Source organism: Anabrus simplex, chromosome 1 (assembly GCF_040414725.1).
Source record: "Anabrus simplex isolate iqAnaSimp1 chromosome 1, ASM4041472v1, whole genome shotgun sequence".
In the NCBI taxonomy this organism is placed as follows: Eukaryota; Metazoa; Arthropoda; class Insecta; order Orthoptera; family Tettigoniidae; genus Anabrus; species Anabrus simplex.
Window position 1 is genome coordinate 135,771,835 of NC_090265.1, and position 19,585 is coordinate 135,791,419.

Sequence of the window (19,585 nt, forward strand, 5' to 3'; positions counted from 1 at the left end):
TTTTGATATCCGCGGAGAAATTGAGTTGTCCTGAAAATAATCCGAACCTCCCAGGGATGATGCGGTTCGCTGCTTTTTAAGTGAGGTATGTTAACTTCTCCCAATTCTGTCTGTGGCAGTCAACACTCTATTTAGGCAGTGCCCCTACAAGTAAACAAGAATGTCCCTAAATTTTACCTAAAAGTTCGTACAAAACTACTTACTCTAAATTTTAAAACTCTTTAAGATTTTCAAAATTCTATTATTAATGATTTTTGGTGTTTGATTATAGTTTTGAACTCGCAAGATTGATTTGGTCGTGCCTTCCTGAAGTCTTGCATATTTTGGTGTGGAGAGATAGGTGCTGATCGGTGATGTCCCAAGTTCTACAGTGCCTCACGCTCTCAGTGAGCAATGAATATTAAAAGTGACTGAAGAAGTTCTGGTCCCATTTTATTTCTCTTTTTTTCCATTTCATTTCTCTTTTTAGTTAGGTATCACTCAGCTGAGAAATTTGGCCTCCAAGTAAATAGAGGAGAGTGCACGGGCAAGGTGTGTTTGTGGCAAATAGATTAACAGGTCAATGTACTCATTGACCTGTTTGCTATACTCTGCAGCTAACATATATTTTGCTGTTGAATATTATCACTTCTAACCATAAAATACAGTAATTTATCATTATTTAAGCGTTAGAAAATCCCTAAATATCCTGTCTATATGAAATCCGTCCCTACAGTTATCAAAGAAGGAAGAATGTCTATGCGCAGGGTTATGTCTCTACGGTTGAAAACACTGGACGGCGGTGCAGCGAATCAAACTACCCATCATATCGTAGCAGAACATCTGCAGATACTGTACTCTGTATCACTGCTGGACTTCTGCTGATATCCACTCAGGTCGTACAGTGGCTGTACAAACTGGATACCCACCTATTAAATCCGTATGGTTAAACTGATAGTTACATCGGTTTCTTGTGTATACTGTATAGTGTCATACTGGAAGGAGACTACTTATAAACGTGGAGAGGTGCCCATGGAACCCCAGCTTAGTTCGGTGTTGCTTCCACTTATTTAAGCCTGAGTTAAAATTTCTTATTTAAATTCGTTGGGTCAATTCTCGTACTCTTGCTATTTCAGTGCTATTAGATTTGCGACGTTTAAATCATTCATTTTCCTGTCCTTATTGGCCCTTCCTTTTCTTTAGCCGGTGCCATTTTTTCCGGTTAGCGTCAAGAGGAGCTCCCTTTGTGAATTAGTGGAGTGTCTTCCTTCGTATCGTAATATCGTGGGTGGCCTTTGTTCGTAGAATTAGCACACTTATTCATATTGGTTAATCTGAAGGTTATCTCTGCACAGGAATTTCAGACCTTAGTCAATCTGGTGGAATCTTCATTTATCGCATTTTAAAATCTGGTTTGTTATCGGTGATTAGAGGTAGCCTTGTCATAATTGAAACAAGTGGTTAAGGTTGTTTTCGTTGCATCATTTTGGAGTGATAAGGCTGGTCAGTTAGCGAACCTCTGAGTGTATACGAAGGCATTTGTGATCATTCCTGTTTTAAATCAAGGCTATAAAGAGTCTTAATAGGACTGGGGTGCATCTATTTCAGAATTTTGTCTTCTGTCGGCTTTAAGCTTGGTTAGAGCCCGGTAGCTGGGAAGGATATGGGCATCGTTCATCAAATTAACGTAGCGAAAATAAGTTCTAAGCTCTTCATTGTTTGCCCACGAGTCGCTACGTTGAACGGTAATCAATTGATACAGTCTCCTTCTGGAGAAAATTAATTTTCTCGTGTCTTGTGGCGACATCCGAAGTGGTGGTAGGGATGCGTGTAATTAGAAGTATAGATTAATCGAAATTTGTTAGTCACCCCGAGGTAGTCTAAAACTTCACCTTAAGGGATTGCGGATCATGCACACGAGATACGGAAACGGCCCACTGTAGGTCAGCCTCCCGGAAATAAGCATTCAGTTATATAGGATTTTAAGTACGTAAGCTTCATCCATTCAGCTATTCATGATAGCAAGACAGGTGCAAGCGTTCTACTTGCTGTAGCCTCACATGGTCTAAAACTTTGTTATTATTATTATTATTATTATTATTATTATTATTATTATTATTATTATTATTATTACAGAGAGATTTGGCTGTGCGGTCAAGTCGCGTAGCCGTGAGCTTTCATTCGGGAAATACTGGGTTCGAATCCCTTCGTCGGCAACCCTCAAGATGGCTTTCTGTGGTATCCTATATTCATACCAGACAAAACAGTGGCCGCTACCGTCTCAATCCTAGCCCTTTCTCATCCTTCCGTCGCGAAAAACCTTCGATGTGTTAGTGAGACGTTAAACAAGTAGCAAAAATAGTGGTCTATTTATTACGATAGCAAGAGTATCAGAGCATACGCAGTAGAGTTCAATCAACGCTCAGCGCTGTTGGCTTGGACTGTGACCTACAATAATCGTGCGATAAGTTATCACAGGAACAGGATGGTTCACAGCTTTTCATTACAACTTTGAAGAAATATACCATTTTTCAGATTAATAATAATGTTATTGGCTTTACAGCCCACTGACTACTTGTACGCTTTTAGGAAACGCCGCGGTGCAGGAATTTAGTTCCACAATAGTTCTTTAACGTGCCGGTAAATCTGCCCATACGAAGCTGACGTATTTGAGCCCCTTCATATATCACCGGACTGAGCCAGTATCGAACCTGCCATTGGGATCAGAAAGCCAGCGCCTCAACCGCCGGAGCCACTGTCTGGCATTCTTTTTCCAGATTATGTAATTTTCGATTTTGGGAAGACCTGGTGAAAAGAGATTATTATTATTATTATTATTATTATTATTATTATTATTATTATTATTATTATTATTATTATCAGTTGGACCGTGACGTTTTAAGTACACCATGCACAGGTTGCCGATGTTAGGAATACATTACAATTGCAATATACGTACTTGATTCGAGGTAATCGGTCTCCTCCAGGCAGCTAAAATATACAGAGGCTGGTCTCTAAATCTGACTGTAGCACGATTACATTAACACTGGAAATGCGAAATTTGCTGATATGCTTCTGTTCACCTTTACTCTCTGAACAGCTCGTCTCATAGCAGATACCTCGATGAACTAGATTCATTGAAAAATTTTGGGAGAAGGTTTCTCTTGGTCTTTGTTCAGTCTTATAACTGCACTCAGGATGGACCTTTCTTCGTATACCGTTCATGAAGTGTGGCTTTTCATTCCGTGTGTCTGCTGGTCAGGAAAATCTATTCCATGTTAAAACAGAATGAGACTTCCCATTAGAAGAAGAATTAGTATTCAAATTATTTGAATGTAGTCTTGAGAACAGAATAGGGACGTGATAGCTGAGTGACGCATCTCACAAAGGCGGCCGCGGTTCGAATCCCGACCAGTTCGAATCGAATTTTTGAAATAATGTCCCTTGTAGTTTTGAGTCCACGTAAAACTGGGATTCTGTCTTTTAATACGATATCAAAAGTCCTGTAAAACTTAAGTTTGCTTGTGAACAGAGTAGAGGAGGAACACAAAAGGTAAACAAAAATGGAGTGTGAGGTGGGGAAAATTAGGCAGATAGTGGGTCTGAACTCCTTTTAACAGCCCTGAAGATGACTTTATTTCCTTAATTTCAAACCAACGAGATTATGGCGTTCTTTTAACACAAGTCACTCCCTTCCCAGTCGTGAGTTTCCTGTCCCACGATCACCAAGAAACCTTTCTGAGTTGGTGCTATGTTCAACCACTAGCCAAAGAAAAAAATAAGGGAAATAAGATGAAAGAATGAAATATTTGAAAATATTCTCATGTTAATTCTACAGACTGAACATACAACGTCGTTTGCAGCCGGAAGAAATTGAAACCCAAATTTTGGGGATTGCTTCGGGGTTGAAAGCTGTTTTGTAGCAAATGTGCGCTCACTTTATGGGAGTCTGTTTTTTTTTTGCTTTTAAGGTGGCTTGTGCAGTGTGTGGCGTATATGAAACTCTGCTGGAAGTGTTCAAAGTATGGTATTACAAACTAATCTTCAAAGTCCAGTGGGTAGATTGATATCGCTATATTGTGAACAGAAAATATTTTTGACACAATTTGACCAATAGAAGATATGTTAGTAAAGCTGCATTTAGGTATCTCCAGTAAGGAAGGCCAGGCAGGGGCGGTTCTACGATAAATACTTTGGCTACTGCCAAACTTAGCCTCATGCTGATTTTCGTGAAATTGAAAAACGGCACAATATTCAGAATTGTGTTCATGTTGTCAAAATATTTAACACTGACCACGCTCGCACGGTTGATTGTTACATGTCACCTAGTTCGATTCGGTTGTCATTATACGTGGGTTAAAGGTTGTGAAAATCTTCCAGAATTATATTTCGGTATTTTAAATGGCACCAGATTTATCGAAATGTGTAGGCTATACAGAGATGTTACACAAACGAACACACGGTTGGAGGGCTGCAGTACGTACCTTCATAAAACATTTATCTGAATAATGCATCGGAAGCCTGCATGTAGTGGAACGCACACCCCCCACCACGTATTATGCGTCACACCCATCACCTCGCAACTCGATAAAATTATCTTATTCCCTCTATAACAGTGCAATAATGTTTCACATTTATCCTGAAAACTGTAACAAGAATACTCGCGCGGGTGATTACTGTCAACAAGTCTAAATTAAGGCGGCACTGAATTAGAATGGACAATCTAATTAACACGAACTCTACAATATTTGGAGTTTTATGTTTGGTGAAGATAAGTTGAAATTTGGGGCGTTTGCCCCATCTTCGTTAAGTTACACTAATATACTGTATATGTAGTTGACTGTCACCCACAACAAAATTATTCAAATTGTTTCTAAGCATTACATTGCAATTTTTTAAAGATATAATATTGTTCCGTTATACATATGTGAAATAGTTATGAATTACAGTACAGGTATTGTCGGTGCTAATGCTGTATGGTAGGCGTGCACGACTGGGCTGCGCTAAGGCAGAATCTACGGACAGCAATGGACCATGCTCGCCGTTCAGGCCACATTGGGAGTTACAGAATGCAAAGTGCACGGAGGAATAACAGGACATGGCCTTCCCGCTGTAGACCAGCTGGCAGTGTAGTGGAGCTACTGTCCTCGTCTTGTGCATGCCAAGAAAGTTACCAGGACGTATCGCAACAAGACCTGCAACGTAACAGTGAGAAACAAAACAAAAATGAGAATGTAGTCATGACATTTGGATCACAACAAACTCGGTGAAAGACTCTAGTGAATAAGAAACTTAATGAGAATTTCAATAAAACATTGGACATTATGAAACGTGAACAGGTATTTGGAAAGATTGATGGTTTTATCAGTTCAAAATATGATGATAATTTACTTCACGTCCCGACTACTCTTACGGCTTTTGGAGACGCCGAGGTACCGAAATTTAGTCCCGTAGGAGTTTTTTTACGTGTCAGTAAATCTACAGGCATGAGGATGACTTATTTGAATACCTTCAAATACCACGACTGAGCCAGGATCGAGAGTGCCAAGTTGGGGTCACAAGGCCAGCGCCTCAAACGTCTGAGCTACTCAGCCCGGTCACAATAAGTAAACCTCAAAACGGCACGGAATTTAAATATAGATGTATTTCTTGTATGTATTTATTCGGGCCCGCTTCGTGGCGCCTGGTATCTTATAGGATGAGTTTTCAAATGTGTAGTCCGTTTTTGCACAGTGATTAGTCTGAGATGAACGTCTGACATGGGAGATAATTTCATTCTAGAAAGCAGCTCTTCACTTACATAAGTAGTACCAAATATACTAAAGATTTTGATAGCTAGCGTGTGTAAGCGCAGAAAAAATTCTCCAGAAAAATTTAGATAAAAGTTGAAGGATTTTGTACGACACTATTTTTTCGTCGGATTTGCTAGTTTCTTTGAATACTATATTTTGCTTTCTGTCGGTGGAGAGGGAGGAGTTGAGACTGCTGTGGAGAAGGTAATTACGTAGTCGTGGAGGCAAACGTACAAAAGAACGAAATAGCCCTAAATTTGCCTGGGCAGCGTGAGGGCCATGTTGCCCGATATCAGCCAGTCCTGCATGGAGATGCGTTTCTGTGAAGCAAACGCATCACCCCTGCTTCTATTCGCTTTGAAGTATTAACTTTTCTCCCTCTCAGTTGAAATCTCAGCTAAGGCGTTGCCCGGTTATTGTTCTCATGTATGTTTCTAATAATTGTCATCAATCAATCAATACTGATCTGCATTTAGGGCAGTCTCCCAGGTGGCAGATTCCCTATCTGTTGCTTTCCTAGCCTTTTCCTAAATGATTTCAAAGAAATTGGAAATTTATTGAACATCTCCCTTGGTAAGTTATTCCAATCCCTAACTCCCCTTCCTATAAATGAATATTTGCCCCAGTTTGTCCTCTTGAATTCCAACTTTATCTTCATATTGTGATCTTTCCTACTTTTATAAACGCCATTCAAACTTATTCGTCTACTAATGCCATTCCACGCCATCTCTCCGCTGACAGCTCGGAACATACCACTTAGTCGAGCAGCTCTTCTTCTTTCTCTCAGTTCTTCCCAACCCAAACATTGCAACATTTTTGTAAAGCTACTCTTTTGTCGGAAATCACTCAGAACAAATCGAGCTGCTTTTCTTTGGATTTTTCCAGTTCTTGAATCAGGTAATCCTGGTGAGGGTCCCATACACTGGAACCATACTCTAGTTGGGGTCTTACCAGAGAATTATATGCCCTGTTCTTTACATCCTTACTACAACCCCTAAACACCCTCATAACCATGTGCAGAGATCTGTACCCTTTATTTAGAATCCCATTTATGTGATTACCCCAATGAAGATCTTTCCTTATATTAACACCTAGATACTTACAATGATCCCCAAAAGGAACTTTCACCACATCAACGCAGTAATTAAAACTGAGAGGACTTTTCCTATTTGTGAAACTCACAACCTGACTTTTAACCCCGTTTATCATCATACCATTGCCTGCTGTCCATCTCACAACATTTTCGAGGTCACGTTGCAGTTGCTCACAATCTTGTAAATTATTATTGTGTGAGGGAGTTAATTCTGCCGTGGCAGTTGTCGCAGGAAGAACTATCAGTTTTTTAAATTGAACTTGATCTCTTGAAACATCCTTTGATTTTGATCACTTTAGAGAACATTTGAAGTGTGTTGTCACAACTCTTCTGCATAATGTTGACAAGATTATATAGATGAGTGAATATGCATATCTTTTAATTCATGAATAAATCTGAGGAAGAATTGTCAGTAGAAATGTTGTATAGTATATCTGTATGCTCGGAAAAGCTCTTATAGCGGTTTCTTCAGTATCATCTATATTTTACATTCGTGTGTTACTGGGTTAGAACCCACTGTCTGCACCCTATAGTTTTGGTTTCCAATTTTCACACCAGGCAAATTCCGGGTTGTGCCTCAATCGCTTTCTTCCCACTCCTAGCCCTTTCCTACCTCATCGTCGTTTTAAGACCTATCTGTGCCGGTGCGACATAAAGTAAATTGTGAAAAAAGGAAAATAGATGGAAGTTTTTCTCCGAATTTTGAATGGCCATTGGTCCATTCGGCGCCCACTGAGGCCAGGGTGTGGATATGGCTGACCAGTAAGTAAGTATAAGTTTACATACTGTATATCTTTAGATATGTAAAAATTATCCGTGAAATTTGGCGTTGTACAGTAAATACACAAGACAGGTGATTGCAAGCGGTACCTAGTATCAATAAGTTAAAAATGGCTTGTCCCGGAAGTCCAGAAGCAAAGTGTTCGTTTAAATCTTAACATACCTGCAGAAGTTGTTGTAATCGCCTGTTTTACTGGTGACTGTTAAGAAGATAATGCTCATGTAATGTTATCTGTAGATAAGAATATTTCAGATAATGTGAATGGTAAACATTTCGCTAGTGTCGGCTCCAATCATCTATGGGACTTTTTCCTTCAGCACCACCTATCCATGTTTGTGGTGGTCAGTAGTGCGACCATGGTGTCTGCCTTTCTTACCGCCATGCACTGGTAGTGGGAAATAACTGGGATTTGAACTTGGGACACTGGGGTTGGGAGTTGAGTAACTGGACCAACATCCCCCACCTTATCAGAGATTCATTCGATATTCGTTGAGAAAATCTTAATATTCCAAAGACGCTGTTGCCTCGTATGTTAATTATTTCACGTCATTTTGCAAGTACTTGTGTTGCCTTCCTCTTGAATGATGGCCGGTAGCGTAATTTATCTAGTTGTTATACTCGTCCTTGACAGGTTAGTTTTTTGTAAGGTTACAATAATCTAATGGAGACGAGTGGCACCGGAAGAGATAAAGGGCACCTAGGTCATTGTAACCAGGGGGAATTATAAGGGCCTGCCTCAGCTTCTATACACCTCAAAAAGTCTAGTGCTTAAGTTTCATGTGCAATGAGTTATTTCCAAGTTTTACCGGGGCCAGACTTGTGGCATTGGTTCCGGGTAGACATATACAAGCAGCAGTATCACATATCGCAGAGATGGATGAATGTGGTGCTGAATTCACGTTTGTTGATGACACTGTTCGCCCTCATCGAGGTGCATCAGTGAGAAAGATCATAGAAGCCGATATGTCAACCATGCGAATTGGCCAGGTAATTCACCGGACATGAACTGAATTGAGCATGCATTTGACTGGTTGAAAATGGCTTGGATCGTCCACAGCCTGCTCAGATACTTCCCGATCTTATTATAGGTGCCCAGATCCAATGGGACAGACTCCCTCAGGATGACATCAGTGTACTGATCGCAAGCATGCCACATCATATTAGAGACCTGAACAACGCCAGAGGAGGTAAAATACGTTACTAAGGCAGAATAAAGAAACGATAGCCTCCAACAAAGCCCACAAATTGTAAAATTTTCATTATTACTGTGAGTTAGATATTTGAAGAAAGTGTTTTGAGTTTGCTAACGTTAAAATTTGTTTTTTTCTCTCTATGATACAGTAAATAGCATTCTTTATTATGTATTGAAACCTGAATATTTTGTTAAGAATGAAGACATATTCGTAACTTCTTTTGTGGTGTACACTTTATCATTTTTTCCTATCGCTCTGTCGTGGCGAACGTTTTTCCTCCAGCTCAGCGATGTTGTCATCTAATGACTGGAAGTTTTAAAATGCTGTCTTCCTATTTACTATTCCTTTCTCCCTAATTCGAGCGATCATTTCTCCACACTTCCATCCTCCACTATGATAATGATGATGATTCGCTTGAAAAGTTGATCCCGTAGTTTTCACCGTATAAAATCAACGTCGCCATTTAAATCGTTACCGTACATACTCCATTATATAATATTTTGCCTTTATGTTCAGTCTGCAAGCCTCTGAGAAACTAAACGCGTCTCACCATGAATGAATATTATTTTCATGTATTCATGAGTAAGAAATTAGTTGTCTTCGGTAACATTTGTGAGGCATGAAGGATTAAACATTATTACATAGATTTTTTGAACGAATAATTGCGGAGGTACGTGGAAGTTCGTAAAAAAAATCTAATACCTTCTGTATTGTTCGTATTTGCCATTTGAGGCACTGGCCTTCTGACCCCAACTTGGCAGGTTCGATCCTAGCTCAGTCTGGTGGTATTTGAAGGTGATCAAATACGCCCGACTCGCGTTGGTAGATTTACTGGCACGTTAAAGAACTTCTGCGTGACTAAATTCTGGCACCCCGGTGTCTTTGGAAACTGTAAGAGCAGTCAGTGAGACGTAAAGCTATTATTATTATTATTATTATTATTATTATTATTATTATTATTATTATTATTATTATTATTATTCGTAGTGTTAAAAACTTACGAAACAAAAGGTCAGATATATTTTGCACAACTTTCATTATGTAGGTGATGTTGGATATTTCTTGTTTTGTTCCTTGTAATGTTATCGCACGAATATATTCTAATCAAATACGTGGCCTAGTGCACAATTCTGTCCCTGAACTTAAATACAGACCGTGGAGTGTTGGCGTGCTGGGTGTAACAGAGTTGTACATTACTTTTACATAGGCCTGTTACAGATACAGAAAAAGGAAAAATCTGTTCTATAGCTATACAGGGATATTTTTAAAATGAGAAGGAAGTCTCTTGACTGAAATCATTACGAAGTTTGAAACATGCAAATGAAGTAAATGTTTGAAAATATTCCTGGGTGACTCTCTGATTGCGACAAGAGACCAGTAATATTTCATGTAAATTTAAAATTATTTAATTTAAATCATACGCTTTCATCTAATTACTATCTACTGAAAGTTCAATAGATTCGAGTCAAATTTCCTAAGAAATGAAAACAAATTTAACTTACCTCAGTTAATTTTTGTACTCGTACCTTGCGAATAGTCCCTCATGTGAAAGGGCTTCTTTGATTGATCAAGAGAGTTGGCCATACGTTTATGGTCAGGCAATTATGAGCTGCATTCGGCAGGTGTTGGGTCCGAATCTGTCAGCAACCTTGAATAGGTCTTTTCGTGGTTTTCAATTTTCCCACCAGGTTACCGCCCACGGCCGCTATCCCTCCTCCCCTCCTGTTCCTCCCACAATCCTAGCCATTTCTCATCCTTGCGTCGCTGAAAACCTTCAGCGTATTAGTGCGAAGTTGAATTAGTAGCAAGAGTTTGATTGACCGAATCAGATTTTTCTGTGGTTTCATATCATCTTTGTACCTGACCCATTTTCATGCTCTTCCTCTGTTTGAACGCTGATTTCACTAATACATTAAGTGTAATTTTAAACCAAATATTAATTTATTACTCGATAGATGACAATCTTAGTTTTGATATGCTGTTTTCTATAAATTTGAAAATTTTATTTTTCAGTCCTTGAGGGTAACCACTGCAATCTCTGCACTCATTGAATTTGAACAAGGACGAGATGTGGAGAGGCTACGGAAAGTACACTTCCAGGTCGGCTGAAAGGGGGTTGTTACATGAGGCTAACTGCCTATCATAGGCTACTGGTTACTGCAAGCACTCTTGAATTCCTGGCAATGTCTGGCAACGAACTCGGGAAAACAAAAGCTCCTATACAGGATATTTTATTAAACTGTTGCATGACTAAGATAACGGGACTACATTTCATTTACCTGGTCTTCTGAAGGATGTGGGTGCACTTATTAATTCGAATCTATAACGTCACCACAATAAAGGGGAGAACAACCCTGTAGTTAACGCGACTATTAATACCGTGATCAGGTCCACGGAATGTCTAGTTTTACGCGAGTTTTGAACCACTGAGACGTAACGCGCGGCCACCGCCTCAGGACTGCCATTGGTGTACACAATAATGATAAAGCAACCTTACTCCCATTGTCTGCCGCTACTATTCTATAATTTCGCATTCAGTCTTTGAGGGGAGACCTTGAAATTGGATTATGCAAGATGCTTCCCCAAAGTAGATCCTCTCAACTGGCATATCAAGTCTTCGCAGCAGACGAGACCAGCTTTGTGAGGCAACGTTTGTAAGCAGAGATGGGTGTGTAAATTTCCTTTGACGCGATGTGAGAAAATACTGCAGTTTAATATGTATATACCAGTACTATATCTCATACGGAAGATATGTACAACTATTTCCTGATTCATTGTTCAGTATTGTGTATTTCTTCGCCCTTATTGTTCATAGTAAGAAAAGTGATCTTTAACTAAAAGGAATGAAATAGCAGGGGTGGATGTAGCTGGGTGGAAATGTTATCAGTTTGGCTCGAGCGATGACTTGAGCTTAATTTTAGTCTGTATTCAACGCCTGCAATACATATGTTTGGGGAGATACGTACAAATATTTTTGTTATGGGTAGATTCTTGATACTTATGACTTAAATATAATTTTCTCATAGAAAATTAAGAGTGAGGTTGAAAAGTTGTTTGCAGTTCAGGTACTGTTTAATGGTGAACGACTTCGGGCTTTGCTGACGTACGTTCCAATATTTTCCAGTGTAGAAACTTTCGGTTCTTGTACGTAGAAAGTTTTCATTTATACTACCTGAAGCTGTAGTGCAGTAATGTACCTAGAACTGCTTCTTGCACATTACGCATGCGTTCTTCCTGAAGAATTGTACGGCGGGTGGTATAAGCAGAGGGTCAAACGAAGCTACTACCTACCTCACAAACGTCGCATTCTACTTTAAGATCCTCCCTTTGACAGACCATTCTCTACTTTTAAAAAATCTTGTTTTAAGAACAGCGTATGTTGATCCCTACCATTTGTAATACCTCCACAACACTGTATAATATATCTGAGCTTAAACACGATGCAGATAATATAATATTGAAAGTTAGGATTTACAAAACTAAAGAGATCTCAATTTGAAAGAAACTTGATATTATTGAATGTTTGGTAGGGAATACAAAAGTGAAACTAGTGGATCATTTAAAGTGCCTAGGATATGTATTCTCCCAGGATTTAAGTATAGTAAGTGAAGTCGAATAAACGTTAGCTAATCCACCTACTCACCTCAGCTACTAACGAAATATCGTGGACCGGTCTAAACTGGCTATAGACAGCCAGGAACTGAATCCGGGCCTCTTACACAGACTGAGTATAGAAGGCGTGAACCCAAAGCAGAGATCAGGTTAAGATAAATAGGATTTATCATAAGTTTGCCCGAACAAATAAATGAGCAAAAAATAAACAAAGAGGAGACACAAGGGAAACGGTACTCACGTATATAGTCTATTACATATTCTAAAATATATGTCTGTCGCCTCTTTAATAACATCTCAAAAAATTCTTGCATTTATCTTATTCAACAGAGGCATAGGGAAGGGCAATACCAATTGGTTCAGTAAATACCAGACAGTGGCATATAAGGTTAGTTGCAAAACATTTCTATCATTAGAACGAAGCATCAATTAGAGATAACATAGCGGCTTTGAAAGAAGACACATTGTCCCCACTCCGGATAAAACAAAATAATCCAACAACCCGTCAGACCTTCTCAAAAAGTATCCAACAATTTCCAGAGAGTCAAAATCTCTCGGATATTAAAGTAGTAGAAGCAAAGCGGGCAGAAAAGAATTGTATAACATCAGGTTATGGGGAGGATGAAAGGGCGTTGCCATAGTTACCGAAGAAAAATAAACATGAGTCGAAGATAAGTTGAATAGAAAATACGATCCCGAAATAGGTAAAAAAACATGTCTGAGCAAGCCAGGAACATCGATAAGATAATCAAATATAATAATTATTATAATAAAAAATCTGAAGGAAAACATTCATAACCACGAACCTACTACGCTGGCGTAGCAGGTGGAGAGGTGATACTCCCACGTGGCGCGTCCCAGGTGGCGGATAGGGGATCCTAACCGGCTTGCCGGTAGACTTGAGGGAAATAAAATACCTCTCGCGAACCACACACACACCCCCTGTGGGTGGGGGACGCAGACGAATAATTCACCCACGGTATCCCCTGCCTGTCGTAAGAGGCGACTAAAAGGGGCGACGAAGGGATGATCCAATTACCATGAGACCGCTAGTAATTAGTACATCACGCAGGGAACATAATGGGTCGCATTTACTTGTGCGTACTACCACTATGTTAGGTACGCAATAGGTTTGTGATTAGTAGCGACAGCGTGTGAATCAGGTGGTGGGTCTTACCCAGTACCTGTGATTCGTACCCCTAATAGAGCGACACCATGGTTTCTGCCTTGCCTATGCTCAGTTGCCACTATGTGAGGAATTCCACGGGATAGTACGAGTTCCTGTGGTTAGTCCTTATGTGAGGAACGCCATAGGTTTGGGTTGCCTGTAAATAGCGCCGCAATGTGTGAAACACCATAGGTCTGTTACATGTGCGCATTACACTACCTGTGAATAGTACCATAATATGTGGAATACCGCAAGTTTCCACTACTTTTGATTAGTACCGCAACATTACACAGAGCATGGTTCTACTTTCATAGCGATAAATACTGTTATGAGGGGCCGATGACCTGGATTTTGGACCCGATTCGACTATAACCATAATCGATTCAGCATCGTGCTATAGCAGCAGTCCCTTGGTTAGTATTACTACTATTTTCTGCCAGCTTCTGTGCATGTGAGGCACTGTGGGTCAGATCCACTGATGATTTTAAATTCATATCCGTTCATCCATTCATTCTTCGCCCTCACGCTTTGAATTCTGGTCAGTGGAGGATTTTGGACGTTTAAGTTGTCACTTCATTTCGTCTCATTTCGTACCATTAGGGGCCGATGACCTCGATATTAGGCCCCTTTAAACAACAAACATACATCAATCATCAAACATTCATAAAGCACCGAAAAATAACACAGATCCGACAGTCACACAACGCACATGCACATATACACATAGACCAAATGTGCAAAGTAGAATAAAATATAGTATCAAGGCACGTTACGATCATGATCGTAACAGCATTATAAGTCAGTCGATGGCTTATGAGATTGATCCGAGAGTACAGATCAGATTATCTGGGTGGCCGCTACGTAGGCAAGGCTCACCCAGTCACCACAATAACCAAACACATAAGCTATGAAACATATTCATATCGCATGAAATGGCGAACATGAATCGTATAGCATTAGCGTTTCAAACATATTATACGTGGGCTCAAGCCAGACGTTGCAGTCGAAGAGGATGTGAACAGGCCTCAAATGTAATAGAATCTACAAACACAAAAGGAAGACACGTAAATAGGTCCACCACAATAAACATAAAGTACAAAACACAGAACAGGGATCACGTGGTACATTAACCTAGCGTAACTGTGGCAAGCCAAGGAAAAGGAAATTTAAACAAATACCTGAAGTTCGAAGGATAAGAATCCAAACATATTAATCATGTACGTTGGCTCCAAGCAAAGAGTCATGTAGGGAAAATTATAGTTTTGTAGTACCATTTAAAAGAAACGAGAATCATCTCATAGCCTTGCATCTCAATCTTGCCTTCTTATCTTAGTCAGAGCATACAAAGTAAGTTTTAGATTGAAGGAAATTATTTGGGAATTCATAATGACATGTGGTGCCATCTGTCTCATCGGGAAAAAGTAGACGTGGACTTAGAGAACATTTACCATTTTCAATTAACTGACTTGTGACACCGATATCAGAATAAAATATGAAGACAATTTCGTGTGGGTGTGGCACACTAATCCAATGCAATGAGCTCGGAGTTGTGATCACAGTAGAAACTGAGCTCTCGGACGAAATTAGTTAATTACTATATGGGAGTGGAAGTGGGTTACTAGAGATGGGAATAACAGACATTTTCTAATCACAGTTATAACTGTGATTGCTACTTTTCAGTATGTTATTTTTACCTGTGATTTGATATCAGTTACTAACAGCACGGTGGGTAAAATTGGGTGCCTTATTTCTTTTACTTTTCTAGATGGTATATACAGAGTATCAGTAGTGGCATAAACAAAAACATATTTTCACATTGTAATTTTAAGCTATACTGAATAGGCTAAATTGAATTATGGTCATCATTGAAATTACTTATACGTATTACACAACATATACCGGTAATGCCTGTTGTACACCATCAGCTTTTTCTTTCAGTTCAATACTCCACAGGAAAAACTTTTTCAAATCTTGTTAAAGATTCTTCAGCATTGCTGTAAGTTTGACAAGGTTTGGTAGCATTTTGTTTTACAAGGGAGAAAAGGCAAGCGGTAGTCCTAGTTCTTGGACTAGCAGTGGGATATATTCTTAAAAAGAGGAGAAACGCGCAGTAAAGCACAATTCACATGAGGAAAATAGTAATGCGGTTACCTTCAACATAATTTTGGCAGTGTATTTACTGCCATGGCATCATTTTCAGAGGTTGTTTTATTGCATTTACTCACATGAATCGAATAAAAATGATAGCAATGCAATGGAAATTCGTGTCTCTACTACACGAGAACATTTTAGGAATCCAATAATATATGAGATTGTCATAAATCAAACATTGCTGATAGTGTTTACTTGTAGGTAATAAACATAAAAGCTGTCCACTTCCTTGTGGTATTTCTGAGTGAAGTTATCGTCAATGGTATTATAGAACGTCCATATATCAGTTGTCTTCCTTCTTTTCGTTGAAAGCTCCATTTTAATGCCACAATATTACCCACAACACTAACAATAACCCCGGCAAATTAAAAAATAACTGTTCATCAGCTGTCAAAACAAAGGAACAAAATAATGTGTAGGTATATTTTTGTGAGTGCGCTCTATCGGATATTGGTGGTGATTCGATTATGTGACCACGGCCGACTTGATGCGTCGCTCTAGCTAGCTCCTTACGGAGCACAGCGAGGGATCCAGTCGGCCGTGAGGTGACAGGCGACCGTCTCCTGTTGGCTACACGGTAGCAACCACAGCTAAGCAAGAAGTTCGATTGTAAAGTTACTCTTTTCACGGCACTGTGACTCGATAAGGTGAGAGACGGGCCTCTGTGTAGCAGGTATAAGAACTCCTCTCCTATTGGCTGCACGGTAGCAATCTAAGGGAGAAGATCGACTGTAATTGGTCGGCCGGTAGCAGTCCATCACGAGCGCTAGTAGTAGCGTCACACAAGAATAGTTTAATGTTGTCACTCGAGTTCGTTGCTACGAGAATGTCCATAAATACTCCAAACCAGTTCATTTCAGTTGCCTAATTCGACACACTGGTAATACAAATATGTTTTAAATCAGCTTAATGCATGATCTACAGGGACTACAGTTATTCGTCGAACAGGACGGAAAATTTGTAAATCACAGATATTTTGCTCCATCAATCACATATTGTGATTGCTACTCTTTGATATCTGTGAGTAAATAACAGTTCGTGATTGTGATGCACTTCTCTATTGGTTACTCTGGATATCTTATTCACATGCTCGAAGAAACAGACAAATAGTGAGGAGGATTGCAGATATAAACTGGTGGGAATAATAGCAGGAGGGTACTCGGAATGAGAAGATAAAGGCTGAGATAAAACTTATCTCGATGGACGAAACTGTGCGTACCCCCTGTGGATGGGGGACGCAGGCGAAGAATACAGCCACGGTATCCCCTGCCTGTCGTAAGAAACGACTAACAGGGGCGACCAAGGAATGATACTACTTCTAATTAGTACCATCACGCAGGGAACACCGTGGATCGCTTTTACTTGGCGCGTAGTCCCACTGTTGGATTTGTGATTAGCAGCGTCAGTGTGTGTTCAGGATGCATTTTGCAGTACCTGTGATTCGTACACTATATAAGCGACACCATGGTTCTGCCTTGCCTATGATTAGTACCCACTATGTGAGGAACACCACGGGAGAGTGAGTCCCTGTGGTTAGTCAACTTACATGAAGACTATAGGTTTGCGTTGCCTGTAAATAGCGACACAATGTGCGAAACACATAGGTCTGTTACATGTGCGCATTACATTACCTGTGAGTAGTACCATAATGTGAGGAATACCGCGAGTCTCTGCTACTTTTAATTAGTACCGCAACATGATAAATACCATGGTTCTACTTTCCTAGCGATTTGTACCATTATGAGGGGCCGATGACCTGGATTTTGGACCCGTTTAGACTACAAGAATAATCGATTCAAGATTGTGCTTTAGCAGTCCCTTGGTCAGTAATACTATTGTTTACCGCTAGTTTCTGGGAATGTGGGGCATTGCGGGTCGGATCCACTGATTTAACTTCATCCATTCATTCTTCGTCCTCACGTTTTGAATTCTGGTCAGTGGAGGATTATGGAATTTTAATTGTCCTTACATTTAGTCTCATTTCGTGCCATTAGGGGCCTATGACCTAGATGTTAGGCCCCTTTAAACAAGCATCATCGAAGCTGTGCGTATTAACCAGCAGAGATGGTCATGTTAGGGTAATGGACACTCATGGAGAGGAAGGTAAGCAGGAGACGAAGGCAACAATGGTTAGATTGGGATATTAATTATTTAAAAATATCACTTCGGGAAGTAAATTCCAGAGCTAGAGGATTGTGGAGGCGTTTAATTATTCAGAGACTTTGCAGACTGAACGAATGTTGTCAGCGCTGTAGTCCCAAAATTCTCGCAGGGCATGACAAATCCCGGATGCCAGAGTACCCTGGCGTTTAAAATTATTTGGTTACATCTAGTAACAATACACTTCCCTACATTTTTCATACATCAGGCACATACAAGACATTTTATTGTTAACAAAGAAGTAGTTTCAAAATCTTAATTTGCTTGTACACTAGTTTTCTACTAGTTCTCCAGTTATCATACTTTTCACTGGAACAAACTCTTGACTGGTATATGTCGCGGTACTGTGGTTTTTGCAGCCACGTCCTCATATTTCTCAGGCTTTAATCTATCAACTGGCGAGAGATTTGGATGTATGAATATAAGGCTGGATCCGTAACCAACAAACAGTGATGAGCTGATGACCTTAAATAAGTCAAGGCTGAAAATGTTATTCATCAAGCTGAACCTTCGATGTTCACAATTACGAGCGCACCTGGAGAGTTAACTCTGACAGAAAGGTGAAATGGAAAAGAAACTAAAGTAGTAGGTGTACGCAAGAATCGGAAGGTATACTCTAATGAATGGAGTTAAGCAGAGGACATACGGTGTATACTCGCCTGTACCCTCGATTACAGCCCTGAATATAGAGCAAGTTTTGTCCGGAAATTTGAAGGATTGACCTCCGGCTCGCTTTGTATTATGAGTGACACGTCTGTTCTCAAGAAGTCGCTGCTACATGCCAGCAGCAACGTTATGTTTATCCTTCTTATTTTCTCTTTAAAGATATTTCCACTGGTTCCTGCTAAAGCAATAGGTCCTATGATGCCCGTCCAGGGCACAGTACACAATGTACTACAGTTCGTCTTCACTGATTGTGTCCAAAACGTCTCTAGGCCAGAACAAGGAAGATATGAGGATTTGGTTCATGCAATACCTGCAGGGAGTGGTTTATGTACATAATTTGAAAATTAACTGTAAATTGTGTATACCAAGTGTGTGTACTGTTCATTATACAGTGAAGTAATGTTTTGTTCCAAATAATAATAATAATATAATAATAATAATAATAATAATAATAATAATGGCTATATTCCTCCCTCTCATACACAATTTCGTTTAGGATGTACCGTGATATTTTCACTAACTATTATATAAACTATGAGAAAATTCAGTTCTGGTGGAAAAAGATACAGAATGAGTTGGCTGTGCGGTTAGGAGCGAGCAGCTGTAAGCTTGCCTTCTGTGGTTTCACATTTTCACACCAGGCAAATGTACTTTACGTCCACGGCCGCTTTTTCCCCACTCCTGTCCGGCTCCATGGCTAAATGGTTAACGTGCTGGCCTTTGGTCACAGGGGTCCCGTGTTCGATTCCGGGCAGGGTCAGGAATTTTAACCATAATTGGTTAATTTCGCTGTCACAGGGACTGGGTGTATGTGTCATCATTTCATCCTCATCAAAAGACCTGCATCTGGCGAGCCGAACTTGTTCTCGGATACTCCCGGCACCAAAAGCCATACGTCATTTCATTTCCCCACTCCTAGCCCTTTCCTATCCCACCGTCGCCGTAAGATCTATCTGTGTCGGTGCGACGTAAAGGAATTTGAAAAAATAT

General features: G+C 39.9%; 1 protein-coding gene across 1 annotated transcript in view; it reads left to right on the forward strand.

Moving 5' to 3' along the window:
- Positions 1–19,585, forward strand: part of LOC136862973 (angiotensin-converting enzyme) — a 278,093-nt gene that overhangs the window by 25,031 nt on the left and 233,477 nt on the right. The window lies entirely within an intron of this gene.